The following is a 15,314-nucleotide window of genomic DNA, read 5'->3' as shown; positions in this document are numbered from 1 at the left end:
TGTGGATTCAGCAGTCTGCAAACCCTTTCTGTGCAGAGTCTCAAAACAGGCATTTTCAGCCCAATACCGGCCTATGGAAGAAACAGCAGAAAGCACAGGGAAACATCTGCTTCTAAATCCAAAACGCAGATATCTAACAGAACGGTTGTCAATGTGTGCACTTAACTTCCAGAGTTAAACCCGTGTGTGGATTCAGCAGTCTGCAAACACTTTCTGTGCAGAGTTTCAAAACAGGCGTTTTCAGCCCAAAACCGGCCTATGGAAGAAACAGCAGAACGCACAGGGAAACATCTGCTTCTAAATCCAAAACGCAGCTATCTAACAGAACGGTTGTCAATGTGTGCACTCAACTTCCAGAGTTAAACCCGTGTGTGGATTCAGCAGTCTGCAAACCCTTTCTGTGCAGAGTTTCAAAACAGGCGTTTTCAGCCCTCTACCGGCCTTTGGAAGAAACAGCAGAAAGCACAGGGAAACATCTGCTTCTAAATCCAAAACGCAGCTATCTAACAGAACGGTTATCAATGTGTGCACTCAACTTCCAGAGTTAAACATGTGTGTGGATTCAGCAGTCTGCAAACTCTTTCTGTGCAGAGTCTCAAAACAGGCGTTTTCAGCCCAATACCGGCATACGGAGGAAAGGGCAGTAAGCAAAGGTCAATATCTGCTTCTAAATCCAAAACGCAGCTATCTAACAGAACGGTTGTCAAGCTGGTCACTCAACTTCCAGAGTTAAACCCGTGTGTGGATTCAGCATTCTGCAAACACTTTCTGTGCAGAGTCTCAAAACAGGCGTTTTCAGCCCAATACCGGCATAGTTAAGAAAGGGCAGGAAGCACATTGAAATATCTGCATCTAAATCCAAACGCAGCTATCTAACAGAATGGTTGTCAATGTGTGCACTCAACTTCCAGAGTTAAACCCGTGCGTGGATTCAGCAGTCTGCAAACTCTTTCTGTGCAGAGTCTAAAAACAGGCGTTTTCAGCCCAATACCGGCATATGGAAGAAAGGATAGTAAGCACAGAGAAATATCTGCTTCTAAATCCAAAACGCAGCCATCTAACAGAACGGTTGTCAATGTGTGCACTCAACTTCCAGAGTTAAACCCGTGTGTGGATTCAGCAGTCTGCAAACACTTTCTGTGCAGAGTTTCAAAACAGGCGTTTTCAGCCCAATACCGGCCTATGGAAGAAACAGCAGAACGCACAGGGAAATATCTGCTTCTAAATCCAAAACGCAGCTATCTAACAGAACGGTTGTCAATGTGTGCACTCAACTTACAGAGTTAAACCCGTGTGTGGATTCAGCAGTCTGCAAACCCTTTCTGTGCAGAGTTTCAAAACAGGCGTTTTCAGCCAAATACCGGCCTATGGAAGAAACAGCAGAAAGCACAGGGAAATATCTGCTTCTAAATCCAAAACGCAGCTATCTAACAGAACGGTTGTCAATGTGTGCACTCAACTTCCAGAGTTAAACCCGTGTGTGGATTCAGCAGTCTGCAAACCCTTTCTGTGCAGAGTTTCAAAACAGGCGTTTTCAGCCCAATACCGGCCTATGGAAGAAACAGCAGAAAGCACAGGGAAACATCTGCTTCTAAATCCAAAACGCAGCTATCTAACAGAACGGTTGTCAATGTGTGCACTCAACTTCCAGAGTTAAACCCGTGTGTCGATTCAGCAGTCTGCAAACACTTTCTGTGCAGAGTCTCAAAACAGGCGTTTTCAGCCCAATACCAGCATATGGAAGAAAGGGTGGTAAGCACAGGGAAATATCTGCTTCTAAATACAAAACGCAGTCACCTAACAGAACGGTTGTCAAGGTGTGCACTCAACTTTCACAGTTAAACCCGTCTGTGGATTCACCAGTCCGAAAAAACTTTCTGTGCAGAGTCTCAAAACAGGCGTTTTCAGCCCAATACCAGCATACTGAGGAAATGGCAGTAAGCACAGGGCAATATCTGCTTCTAAATCCAAAACGCGGCTATCTAACAGAACGGTTGTCAATGTGTGCACTCAACTTCCAGAGTTAAAACCGCCTGTGGATTCATCAGTCTGCAAACACTTTCTGTGCAGAGTCTCAAAACAGGCGTTTTCAGCCCTATACCGACATATTGAAGAAAGGGCAGTAAGCACAGGGCAATATCTGCTTCAAAATCCAAAGTGCAGCTATCTAACAGAAGGGTTGTCAAGGTGTGCACTCAACTTCCAGAGTTAAACGCGTGTGTGGATTCAGCAGTCTGCAAACACTTTCTGTGCAGAGTCTCAAAACAGGCGTTTTCAGCCCAATACCGGCATATGGAAGAAAGGGCAGTAAGCACAGGGAAATATCTGCTTCTAAATCCAAAACGCAGCTATCTAACAGAACGGTTGTCAATGTGTGCACTCAACTTCCAGAGGTAAACCCGTGTGTGGATTCAGCAGTCTGCAAACCCTTTCTGTGCAGAGTTTCAAAACAGGCGTTTTCAGCCCAATACCGGCCTATGGAAGAAACAGCAGAAAGCACAGGGAAATATCTGCTTCTAAATCCAAAACGCAGCTATCTAACAGAACGGTTGTCAATGTGTGCACTCAACTTCCAGAGTTAAACCCGTGTGTGGATTCAGCAGTCTGCAAACCCTTTCTGTGCAGAGTTTCAAAACAGGCGTTTTCAGCCCAATACCGGCCTACGGAAGAAACAGCAGAAAGCACAGGGAAATATCTGTTTCTAAATCCAAAAAGCAGCTATCTAACCGAACAGTTGTCAATGTGTGCACTCAACTTCCAGAGGTAAACCCGTGTGTGGATTCAGCAGTCTGCAAACCCTTTCTGTGCAGAGTTTCAAAACAGGCGTTTTCAGCCCAATATCGGCCTATGGTAGAAACAGCAGAACGCACAGGGAAATATCTGCTTCTAAATCCAAAAGGCAGCTATCTAACAGAACGGTTGTCAATGTGTGCACTCAACTTCCAGAGTTAAACCCGTGTGTGGATTCAGCAGTCTGCAAACACTTTCTGTGCAGAGTTTCAAAACAGGCGTTTTCAGCCCAATATCGGCCTATGGTAGAAACAGCAGAACGCACAGGGAAATATCTGCTTCTAAATCCAAAACGCAGCTATCTAACAGAACGGTTGTCAATGTGTGCACTCGACTTCCAGAGTTAAACCCGTGTGTGAATTCAGCAGTCTGCAAACGCTTTCTGTGCAGAGTTTCAAAACAGGCGTTTTCAGCCCAAAACCGGCCTATGGAAGAAACAGCAGAAAGCACAGGGAAACATCTGCTTCTAAATCCAAAACGCAGATATCTAACAGAACGGTTCTCAATGTGTGCACTCATCTTCCGGAGTTAAACCCGTGTGTGGATTCAGCAGTCTGCAAACCCTTTCTGTGCAGAGTTTCAAAACAGGCGTTTTCAGCCCAAAACCGGCCTATGGAAGAAACAGCAGAAAGCACAGGGAAACATCGGCTTCTAAATGCAAAACGCAGCTATCTAACAGAATGGTTGTCAATGTGTGCACTCAACTTCCAGAGTTAAACCCGTGTGTGGATTCAGCAGTCTGCAAACCCTTTCTGTGCAGAGTTTCAAAACAGGCGTTTTCAGCCCAATACCGGCCTATGGAAGAAACAGCAGAACGCACAGGGAAATATCTGCTTCTAAATCCAAAACGCAGCTATCTAACAGAACGGTTGTCAATCTGTGCACTCAACTTCCAGAGTTAAACCCGTGTGTGGATTCAGCAGTCTGCAAACCCTTTCTGTGCAGAGTTTCAAAACAGGCGTTTTCAGCCCAATACCGGCCTATGGAAGAAACAGCAGAAAGCACAGGGAAATATCTGCTTCTAAATCCAAAACGCAGCTATGTAACAGAACGGTTGTCAATGTGTGCACTCAACTTCCAGAGTTAAACCCGTGTGTGGATTCAGCAGTCTGCAAACCCTTTCTGTGCAGAGTTTCAAAACAGGCGTTTTCAGCCCAATACCGGCCTATGGAAGAAACAGCAGAAAGCACAGGGAAATATCTGTTTCTAAATCCAAAACGCAGCTATCTAACAGAACGGTTGTCAATGTGTGCACTCAACTTCCAGAGTTAAACCCGTGTGTGGATTCAGCAGTCTGCAAACCCTTTCTGTGCAGAGTTTCAAAACAGGCGTTTTCAGCCCAATACCGGCATATGGAAGAAACAGCAGAACGCACAGGGAAATATCTGCTTCTAAATCCAAAACGCAGCTATCTAACAGAACGGTTGTCAATGTGTGCACTCAACTACCAGAGTTAAAGCCGTGTGTGGATTCAGCAGTCTGCAAACCCTTTCTGTGCAGAGTTTCAAAACAGGCGTTTTCAGCCCAATACCGGCCTATGGAAGAAACAGCAGAAAGTACAGGGAAATATCTGCTTCTAAATCCAAAACGCAGCAATCTAAAAGAACGGTTGTCAATGTGTGCACTCAACTTCCAGAGTTAAACCCGTGTGTGGATTCAGCAGTCTGCAAACACTTTCTGTGCAGAGTTTCAAAACAGGCGTTTTCAGCCCAATACCGGCCTATGGAAGAAACAGCAGAACGCACAGGGAAATATCTGCTTCTAAATCCAAAACGCAGCTATCAAACAGAACGGTTGTCAATGTGTGCACTCAACTTCCAGAGTTAAACCCGTGTGTGGATTCAGCAGTCTGCAAACCCTTTCTGTGCAGAGTTTCAAAACAGGCGTTTTCAGCCCAATACCGGCCTATGGAAGAAACAGCAGAAAGCACAGGGAAATATCTGCTTCTAAATCCAAAAGGCAGCTTTCTAACAGAACGGTTGTCAATGTGTGCACTCAACTTCCAGAGTTAAACCCGTGTGTGGATTCAGCAGTCTGCAAACCCGTTCTGTGCAGAGTTTCAAAACAGGCGTTTTCAGCCCAATACCGGCCTATGGAAGAAACAGAAGAACGCACAGGGAAATATCTGCTTCTAAATCCAAAACGCAGCTATCTAACAGAACGGTTGTCAATGTGTGCACTCAACTTCCAGAGTTAAACCCGTGTGTGGATTCAGCAGTCTGCAAACCCTTTCTGTGCAGAGTTTCAAAACAGGCGTTTTCAGCCCAATACCGGCCTACGGAAGAAACAGCAGAAAGCACAGGGAAATATCTGTTTCTAAATCCAAAAAGCAGCTATCTAACCGAACAGTTGTCAATGTGTGCACTCAACTTCCAGAGGTAAACCCGTGTGTGGATTCAGCAGTCTGCAAACCCTTTCTGTGCAGAGTTTCAAAACAGGCGTTTTCAGCCCAATATCGGCCTATGGTAGAAACAGCAGAACGCACAGGGAAATATCTGCTTCTAAATCCAAAAGGCAGCTATCTAACAGAACGGTTGTCAATGTGTGCACTCAACTTCCAGAGTTAAACCCGTGTGTGGATTCAGCAGTCTGCAAACACTTTCTGTGCAGAGTTTCAAAACAGGCGTTTTCAGCCCAATATCGGCCTATGGTAGAAACAGCAGAACGCACAGGGAAATATCTGCTTCTAAATCCAAAACGCAGCTATCTAACAGAACGGTTGTCAATGTGTGCACTCGACTTCCAGAGTTAAACCCGTGTGTGAATTCAGCAGTCTGCAAACGCTTTCTGTGCAGAGTTTCAAAACAGGCGTTTTCAGCCCAAAACCGGCCTATGGAAGAAACAGCAGAAAGCACAGGGAAACATCTGCTTCTAAATCCAAAACGCAGATATCTAACAGAACGGTTGTCAATGTGTGCACTCATCTTCCGGAGTTAAACCCGTGTGTGGATTCAGCAGTCTGCAAACCCTTTCTGTGCAGAGTTTCAAAACAGGCGTTTTCAGCCCAAAACCGGCCTATGGAAGAAACAGCAGAAAGCACAGGGAAACATCGGCTTCTAAATGCAAAACGCAGCTATCTAACAGAACGGTTTTCAATGTGTGCACTCAACTTCCAGAGTTAAACCCGTGTGTGGATTCAGCAGTCTGCAAACCCTTTCTGTGCAGAGTTTCAAAACAGGCGTTTTCAGCCCAATACCGGCCTATGGAAGAAACAGCAGAACGCACAGGGAAATATCTGCTTCTAAATCCAAAACGCAGCTATCTAACAGAACGGTTGTCAATCTGTGCACTCAACTTCCAGAGTTAAACCCGTGTGTGGATTCAGCAGTCTGCAAACCCTTTCTGTGCAGAGTTTCAAAACAGGCGTTTTCAGCCCAATACCGGCCTATGGAAGAAACAGCAGAAAGCACAGGGAAATATCTGCTTCTAAATCCAAAACGCAGCTATGTAACAGAACGGTTGTCAATGTGTGCACTCAACTTCCAGAGTTAAACCCGTGTGTGGATTCAGCAGTCTGCAAACCCTTTCTGTGCAGAGTTTCAAAACAGGCGTTTTCAGCCCAATACCGGCCTATGGAAGAAACAGCAGAAAGCACAGGGAAATATCTGTTTCTAAATCCAAAACGCAGCTATCTAACAGAACGGTTGTCAATGTGTGCACTCAACTTCCAGAGTTAAACCCGTGTGTGGATTCAGCAGTCTGCAAACCCTTTCTGTGCAGAGTTTCAAAACAGGCGTTTTCAGCCCAATACCGGCCTATGGAAGAAACAGCAGAACGCACAGGGAAATATCTGCTTCTAAATCCAAAACGCAGCTATCTAACAGAACGGTTGTCAATGTGTGCACTCAACTTCCAGAGTTAAACCCGTGTGTGGATTCAGCAGTCTGCAAACCCTTTCTGTGCAGAGTTTCAAAACAGGCGTTTTCAGCCCAATACCGGCCTATGGAAGAAACAGCAGAACGCACAGGGAAATATCTGCTTCTAAATCCAAAACGCAGCTATCTAACAGAACTGTTGTCAATGTGTGCACTCAACTTCCAGAGTTAAACCCGTGTGTGGATTCAGCAGTCTGCAAACCCTTTCTGTGCAGAGTTTCAAAACAGGCGTTTTCAGCCCAATACCGGCCTATGGAAGAAACAGCAGAAAGCACAGGGAAATATCTGCTTCTAAATCCAAAACGCAGCTATCTAACAGAACTGTTGTCAATGTGTGAACTCAACTTCCAGAGTTAAACCCGTGTGTGGATTCAGCAGTCTGCAAACCCTTTCTGTGCAGAGTTTCAAAACAGGCGTTTTCAGCCCAATACCGGCCTATGGAAGAAACAGCAGAAAGCACAGGGAAACATCGGCTTCTAAATCCAAAGGCAGCTATCTAACAGAACGGTTGTCAATGTGTGCACTCAACTTCCAGAGTTAAACCCGTGTGTGGATTCAGCAGTCTGCAAACCCGTTCTGTGCAGAGTTTCAAAACAGGCGTTTTCAGCCCAATACCGGCCTATGGAAGAAACAGCAGAACGCACAGGGAAATATCTGCTTCTAAATCCAAAACGCAGCTATCTAACAGAACGGTTGTCAATGTGTGCACTCAACTTCCAGAGTTAAACCCGTGTGTGGATTCAGCAGTCTGCAAACCCGTTCTGTGCAGAGTTTCAAAACAGGCGTTTTCAGCCCAATACCGGCCTATGGAAGAAACAGCAGAAAGCACAGGGAAATATCTGCTTCTAAATCCAAAACGCAGCTATCTAACAGAACGGTTGTCAATGTGTGCACTCAACTTCCAGAGTTAAACCCGTGTGTGGATTCAGCAGTCTGCAAACCCTTTCTGTGCAGAGTTTCAAAACAGGCATTTTCAGCCCAATACCGGCCTATGGAAGAAACAGCAGAAAGCACAGGGAAACATCTGCTTCTAAATCCAAAACGCAGATATCTAACAGAACGGTTGTCAATGTGTGCACTTAACTTCCAGAGTTAAACCCGTGTGTGGATTCAGCAGTCTGCAAACCCTTTCTGTGCAGAGTTTCAAAACAGGCGTTTTCAGCCCTATACCGGCCTTTGGAAGAAACAGCAGAAAGCACAGGGAAACATCTGCTTCTAAATCCAAAACGCAGCTATCTAACAGAACGGTTATCAATGTGTGCACTCAACTTCCAGAGTTAAACATGTGTGTGGATTCAGCAGTCTGCAAACTCTTTCTGTGCAGAGTCTCAAAACAGGCGTTTTCAGCCCAATACCGGCATACGGAGGAAAGGGCAGTAAGCAAAGGTCAATATCTGCTTCTAAATCCAAAACGCAGCTATCTAACAGAACGGTTGTCAAGCTGGTCACTCAACTTCCAGAGTTAAACCCGTGTGTGGATTCAGCAATCTGCAAACACTTTCTGTGCAGAGTCTCAAAACAGGCGTTTTCAGCCCAATACCGGCATAGTTAAGAAAGGGCAGGAAGCACATTGAAATATCTGCATCTAAATCCAAACGCAGCTATCTAACAGAATGGTTGTCAATGTGTGCACTCAACTTCCAGAGTTAAACCCGTGCGTGGATTCAGCAGTCTGCAAACTCTTTCTGTGCAGAGTCTAAAAACAGGCGTTTTCAGCCCAATACCGGCATATGGAAGAAAGGATAGTAAGCACAGAGAAATATCTGCTTCGAAATCCGAAACGCAGCCATCTAACAGAACGGTTGTCAATGTGTGCACTCAACTTCCAGAGTTAAACCCGTGTGTGGATTCAGCAGTCTGCAAACACTTTCTGTGCAGAGTTTCAAAACAGGCGTTTTCAGCCCAATACCGGCCTATGGAAGAAACAGCAGAACGCACAGGGAAATATCTGCTTCTAAATCCAAAACGCAGCTATCTAACAGAACGGTTGTCAATCTGTGCACTCAACTTCCAGAGTTAAACCCGTGTGTGGATTCAGCAGTCTGCAAACCCTTTCTGTGCAGAGTTTCAAAACAGGCGTTTTCAGCCCAATACCGGCCTATGGAAGAAACAGCAGAAAGCACAGGGAAATATCTGCTTCTAAATCCAAAACGCAGCTATGTAACAGAACGGTTGTCAATGTGTGCACTCAACTTCCAGAGTTAAACCCGTGTGTGGATTCAGCAGTCTGCAAACCCTTTCTGTGCAGAGTTTCAAAACAGGCGTTTTCAGCCCAATACCGGCCTATGGAAGAAACAGCAGAAAGCACAGGGAAACATCTGCTTCTAAATCCAAAACGCAGCTATCTAACAGAACGGTTGTCAATGTGTGCACTCAACTTCCAGAGTTAAACCCGTGTGTCGATTCAGCAGTCTGCAAACACTTTCTGTGCAGAGTCTCAAAACAGTCGTTTTCAGCCCAATACCAGCATATGGAAGAAAGGGTGGAAAGCACAGGGAAATATCTGCTTCTAAATACAAAACGCAGTCACCTAACAGAACGGTTGTCAAGGTGTGCACTCAACTTTCACAGTTAAACCCGTCTGTGGATTCACCAGTCCGAAAAAACTTTCTGTGCAGAGTCTCAAAACAGGCGTTTTCAGCCCAATACCAGCATACTGAGGAAATGGCAGTAAGCACAGGGCAATATCTGCTTCTAAATCCAAAACGCGGCTATCTAACAGAACGGTTGTCAATGTGTGCACTCAACTTCCAGAGTTAAACCCGCCTGTGGATTCATCAGTCTGCAAACACTTTCTGTGCAGAGTCTCAAAACAGGCGTTTTCAGCCCTATACCGACATATTGAAGAAAGGGCAGTAAGCACAGGGCAATATCTGCTTCAAAATCCAAAGTGCAGCTATCTAACAGAAGGGTTGTCAAGGTGTGCACTCAACTGCCAGCGATAAACGCGTGTGTGGATTCAGCAGTCTGCAAACACTTTCTGTGCAGAGTCTCAAAACAGGCGTTTTCAGCCCAATACCGGCATATGGAAGAAAGGGCAGTAAGCACAGGGAAATATCTGCTTCTAAATCCAAAACGCAGCTATCTAACAGAACGGTTGTCAATGTGTGCACTCAACTTCCAGAGGTAAACCCGTGTGTGGATTCAGCAGTCTGCAAACCCTTTCTGTGCAGAGTTTCAAAACAGGCGTTTTCAGCCCAATACCGGCCTATGGAAGAAACAGCAGAAAGCATAGGGAAATATCTGCTTCTAAATCCAAAACGCAGCTATCTAACAGAACGGTTGTCAATGTGTGCACTCAACTTCCAGAGTTAAACCCGTGTGTGGATTCAGCAGTCTGCAAACCCTTTCTGTGCAGAGTTTCAAAACAGGCGTTTTCAGCCCAATACCGGCCTACGGAAGAAACAGCAGAAAGCATAGGGAAATATCTGTTTCTAAATCCAAAAAGCAGCTATCTAACCGAACAGTTGTCAATGTGTGCACTCAACTTCCAGAGGTAAACCCGTGTGTGGATTCAGCAGTCTGCAAACCCTTTCTGTGCAGAGTTTCAAAACAGGCGTTTTCAGCCCAATATCGGCCTATGGTAGAAACAGCAGAACGCACAGGGAAATATCTGCTTCTAAATCCAAAAGGCAGCTATCTAACAGAACGGTTGTCAATGTGTGCACTCAACTTCCAGAGTTAAACCCGTGTGTGGATTCAGCAGTCTGCAAACACTTTCTGTGCAGAGTTTCAAAACAGGCGTTTTCAGCCCAATATCGGCCTATGGTAGAAACAGCAGAACGCACAGGGAAATATCTGCTTCTAAATCCAAAACGCAGCTATCTAACAGAACGGTTGTCAATGTGTGCACTCGACTTCCAGAGTTAAACCCGTGTGTGAATTCAGCAGTCTGCAAACGCTTTCTGTGCAGAGTTTCAAAACAGGCGTTTTCAGCCCAAAACCGGCCTATGGAAGAAACAGCAGAAAGCACAGGGAAACATCTGCTTCTAAATCCAAAACGCAGATATCTAACAGAACGGTTGTCAATGTGTGCACTCATCTTCCGGAGTTAAACCCGTGTGTGGATTCAGCAGTCTGCAAACCCTTTCTGTGCAGAGTTTCAAAACAGGCGTTTTCAGCCCAAAACCGGCCTATGGAAGAAACAGCAGAAAGCACAGGGAAACATCGGCTTCTAAATGCAAAACGCAGCTATCTAACAGAATGGTTGTCAATGTGTGCACTCAACTTCCAGAGTTAAACCCGTGTGTGGATTCAGCAGTCTGCAAACCCTTTCTGTGCAGAGTTTCAAAACAGGCGTTTTCAGCCCAATACCGGCCTATGGAAGAAACAGCAGAACGCACAGGGAAATATCTGCTTCTAAATCCAAAACGCAGCTATCTAACAGAACGGTTGTCAATCTGTGCACTCAACTTCCAGAGTTAAACCCGTGTGTGGATTCAGCAGTCTGCAAACCCTTTCTGTGCAGAGTTTCAAAACAGGCGTTTTCAGCCCAATACCGGCCTATGGAAGAAACAGCAGAAAGCACAGGGAAATATCTGCTTCTAAATCCAAAACGCAGCTATGTAACAGAACGGTTGTCAATGTGTGCACTCAACTTCCAGAGTTAAACCCGTGTGTGGATTCAGCAGTCTGCAAACCCTTTCTGTGCAGAGTTTCAAAACAGGCGTTTTCAGCCCAATACCGGCCTATGGAAGAAACAGCAGAAAGCACAGGGAAATATCTGTTTCTAAATCCAAAACGCAGCTATCTAACAGAACGGTTGTCAATGTGTGCACTCAACTTCCAGAGTTAAACCCGTGTGTGGATTCAGCAGTCTGCAAACCCTTTCTGTGCAGAGTTTCAAAACAGGCGTTTTCAGCCCAATACCGGCATATGGAAGAAACAGCAGAACGCACAGGGAAATATCTGCTTCTAAATCCAAAACGCAGCTATCTAACAGAACGGTTGTCAATCTGTGCACTCAACTTCCAGAGTTAAACCCGTGTGTGGATTCAGCAGTCTGCAAACCCTTTCTGTGCAGAGTTTCAAAACAGGCGTTTTCAGCCCAATACCGGCCTATGGAAGAAACAGCAGAAAGTACAGGGAAATATCTGCTTCTAAATCCAAAACGCAGCAATCTAACAGAACGGTTGTCAATGTGTGCACTCAACTTCCAGAGTTAAACCCGTGTGTGGATTCAGCAGTCTGCAAACACTTTCTGTGCAGAGTTTCAAAACAGGCGTTTTCAGCCCAATACCGGCCTATGGAAGAAACAGCAGAACGCACAGGGAAATATCTGCTTCTAAATCCAAAACGCAGCTATCAAACAGAACGGTTGTCAATGTGTGCACTCAACTTCCAGAGTTAAACCCGTGTGTGGATTCAGCAGTCTGCAAACCCTTTCTGTGCAGAGTTTCAAAACAGGCGTTTTCAGCCCAATACCGGCCTATGGAAGAAACAGCAGAAAGCACAGGGAAACATCTGCTTCTAAATCCAAAACGCAGCTATCTAACAGAACGGTTGTCAATGTGTGCACTCAACTTCCAGAGTTAAACCCGTGTGTCGATTCAGCAGTCTGCAAACACTTTCTGTGCAGAGTCTCAAAACAGGCGTTTTCAGCCCAATACCAGCATATGGAAGAAAGGGTGGTAAGCACAGGGAAATATCTGCTTCTAAATACAAAACGCAGTCACCTAACAGAACGGTTGTCAAGGTGTGCACTCAACTTTCACAGTTAAACCCGTCTGTGGATTCACCAGTCCGAAAAAACTTTCTGTGCAGAGTCTCAAAACAGGCGTTTTCAGCCCAATACCAGCATACTGAGGAAATGGCAGTAAGCACAGGGCAATATCTGCTTCTAAATCCAAAACGCGGCTATCTAACAGAACGGTTGTCAATGTGTGCACTCAACTTCCAGAGTTAAAACCGCCTGTGGATTCATCAGTCTGCAAACACTTTCTGTGCAGAGTCTCAAAACAGGCGTTTTCAGCCCTATACCGACATATTGAAGAAAGGGCAGTAAGCACAGGGCAATATCTGCTTCAAAATCCAAAGTGCAGCTATCTAACAGAAGGGTTGTCAAGGTGTGCACTCAACTTCCAGAGTTAAACGCGTGTGTGGATTCAGCAGTCTGCAAACACTTTCTGTGCAGAGTCTCAAAACAGGCGTTTTCAGCCCAATACCGGCATATGGAAGAAAGGGCAGTAAGCACAGGGAAATATCTGCTTCTAAATCCAAAACGCAGCTATCTAACAGAACGGTTGTCAATGTGTGCACTCAACTTCCAGAGGTAAACCCGTGTGTGGATTCAGCAGTCTGCAAACCCTTTCTGTGCAGAGTTTCAAAACAGGCGTTTTCAGCCCAATACCGGCCTATGGAAGAAACAGCAGAAAGCACAGGGAAATATCTGCTTCTAAATCCAAAACGCAGCTATCTAACAGAACGGTTGTCAATGTGTGCACTCAACTTCCAGAGTTAAACCCGTGTGTGGATTCAGCAGTCTGCAAACCCTTTCTGTGCAGAGTTTCAAAACAGGCGTTTTCAGCCCAATACCGGCCTACGGAAGAAACAGCAGAAAGCACAGGGAAATATCTGTTTCTAAATCCAAAAAGCAGCTATCTAACCGAACAGTTGTCAATGTGTGCACTCAACTTCCAGAGGTAAACCCGTGTGTGGATTCAGCAGTCTGCAAACCCTTTCTGTGCAGAGTTTCAAAACAGGCGTTTTCAGCCCAATATCGGCCTATGGTAGAAACAGCAGAACGCACAGGGAAATATCTGCTTCTAAATCCAAAAGGCAGCTATCTAACAGAACGGTTGTCAATGTGTGCACTCAACTTCCAGAGTTAAACCCGTGTGTGGATTCAGCAGTCTGCAAACACTTTCTGTGCAGAGTTTCAAAACAGGCGTTTTCAGCCCAATATCAGCCTATGGTAGAAACAGCAGAACGCACAGGGAAATATCTGCTTCTAAATCCAAAACGCAGCTATCTAACAGAACGGTTGTCAATGTGTGCACTCGACTTCCAGAGTTAAACCCGTGTGTGAATTCAGCAGTCTGCAAACGCTTTCTGTGCAGAGTTTCAAAACAGGCGTTTTCAGCCCAAAACCGGCCTATGGAAGAAACAGCAGAAAGCACAGGGAAACATCTGCTTCTAAATCCAAAACGCAGATATCTAACAGAACGGTTCTCAATGTGTGCACTCATCTTCCGGAGTTAAACCCGTGTGTGGATTCAGCAGTCTGCAAACCCTTTCTGTGCAGAGTTTCAAAACAGGCGTTTTCAGCCCAAAACCGGCCTATGGAAGAAACAGCAGAAAGCACAGGGAAACATCGGCTTCTAAATGCAAAACGCAGCTATCTAACAGAATGGTTGTCAATGTGTGCACTCAACTTCCAGAGTTAAACCCGTGTGTGGATTCAGCAGTCTGCAAACCCTTTCTGTGCAGAGTTTCAAAACAGGCGTTTTCAGCCCAATACCGGCCTATGGAAGAAACAGCAGAACGCACAGGGAAATATCTGCTTCTAAATCCAAAACGCAGCTATCTAACAGAACGGTTGTCAATCTGTGCACTCAACTTCCAGAGTTAAACCCGTGTGTGGATTCAGCAGTCTGCAAACCCTTTCTGTGCAGAGTTTCAAAACAGGCGTTTTCAGCCCAATACCGGCCTATGGAAGAAACAGCAGAAAGCACAGGGAAATATCTGCTTCTAAATCCAAAACGCAGCTATGTAACAGAACGGTTGTCAATGTGTGCACTCAACTTCCAGAGTTAAACCCGTGTGTGGATTCAGCAGTCTGCAAACCCTTTCTGTGCAGAGTTTCAAAACAGGCGTTTTCAGCCCAATACCGGCCTATGGAAGAAACAGCAGAAAGCACAGGGAAATATCTGTTTCTAAATCCAAAACGCAGCTATCTAACAGAACGGTTGTCAATGTGTGCACTCAACTTCCAGAGTTAAACCCGTGTGTGGATTCAGCAGTCTGCAAACCCTTTCTGTGCAGAGTTTCAAAACAGGCGTTTTCAGCCCAATACCGGCATATGGAAGAAACAGCAGAACGCACAGGGAAATATCTGCTTCTAAATCCAAAACGCAGCTATCTAACAGAACGGTTGTCAATGTGTGCACTCAACTACCAGAGTTAAAGCCGTGTGTGGATTCAGCAGTCTGCAAACCCTTTCTGTGCAGAGTTTCAAAACAGGCGTTTTCAGCCCAATACCGGCCTATGGAAGAAACAGCAGAAAGTACAGGGAAATATCTGCTTCTAAATCCAAAACGCAGCAATCTAACAGAACGGTTGTCAATGTGTGCACTCAACTTCCAGAGTTAAACCCGTGTGTGGATTCAGCAGTCTGCAAACACTTTCTGTGCAGAGTTTCAAAACAGGCGTTTTCAGCCCAATACCGGCCTATGGAAGAAACAGCAGAACGCACAGGGAAATATCTGCTTCTAAATCCAAAACGCAGCTATCAAACAGAACGGTTGTCAATGTGTGCACTCAACTTCCAGAGTTAAACCCGTGTGTGGATTCAGCAGTCTGCAAACCCTTTCTGTGCAGAGTTTCAAAACAGGCGTTTTCAGCCCAATACCGGCCTATGGAAGAAACAGCAGAAAGCACAGGGAAATATCTGCTTCTAAATCCAAAAGGCAGCTTTCTAACAGAACGGTT

The sequence above is a fragment of the Aotus nancymaae genome, unplaced genomic scaffold (assembly GCF_030222135.1).
Source record: "Aotus nancymaae isolate 86718 unplaced genomic scaffold, 86718_ANA_hifiasm-v0.15.2.pri h1tg000020l, whole genome shotgun sequence".
NCBI lineage: Eukaryota > Metazoa > Chordata > Mammalia > Primates > Aotidae > Aotus > Aotus nancymaae.
The sequence above is the reverse complement of the archived record's forward strand: the minus strand, read 5'-3'. Positions refer to the sequence as shown.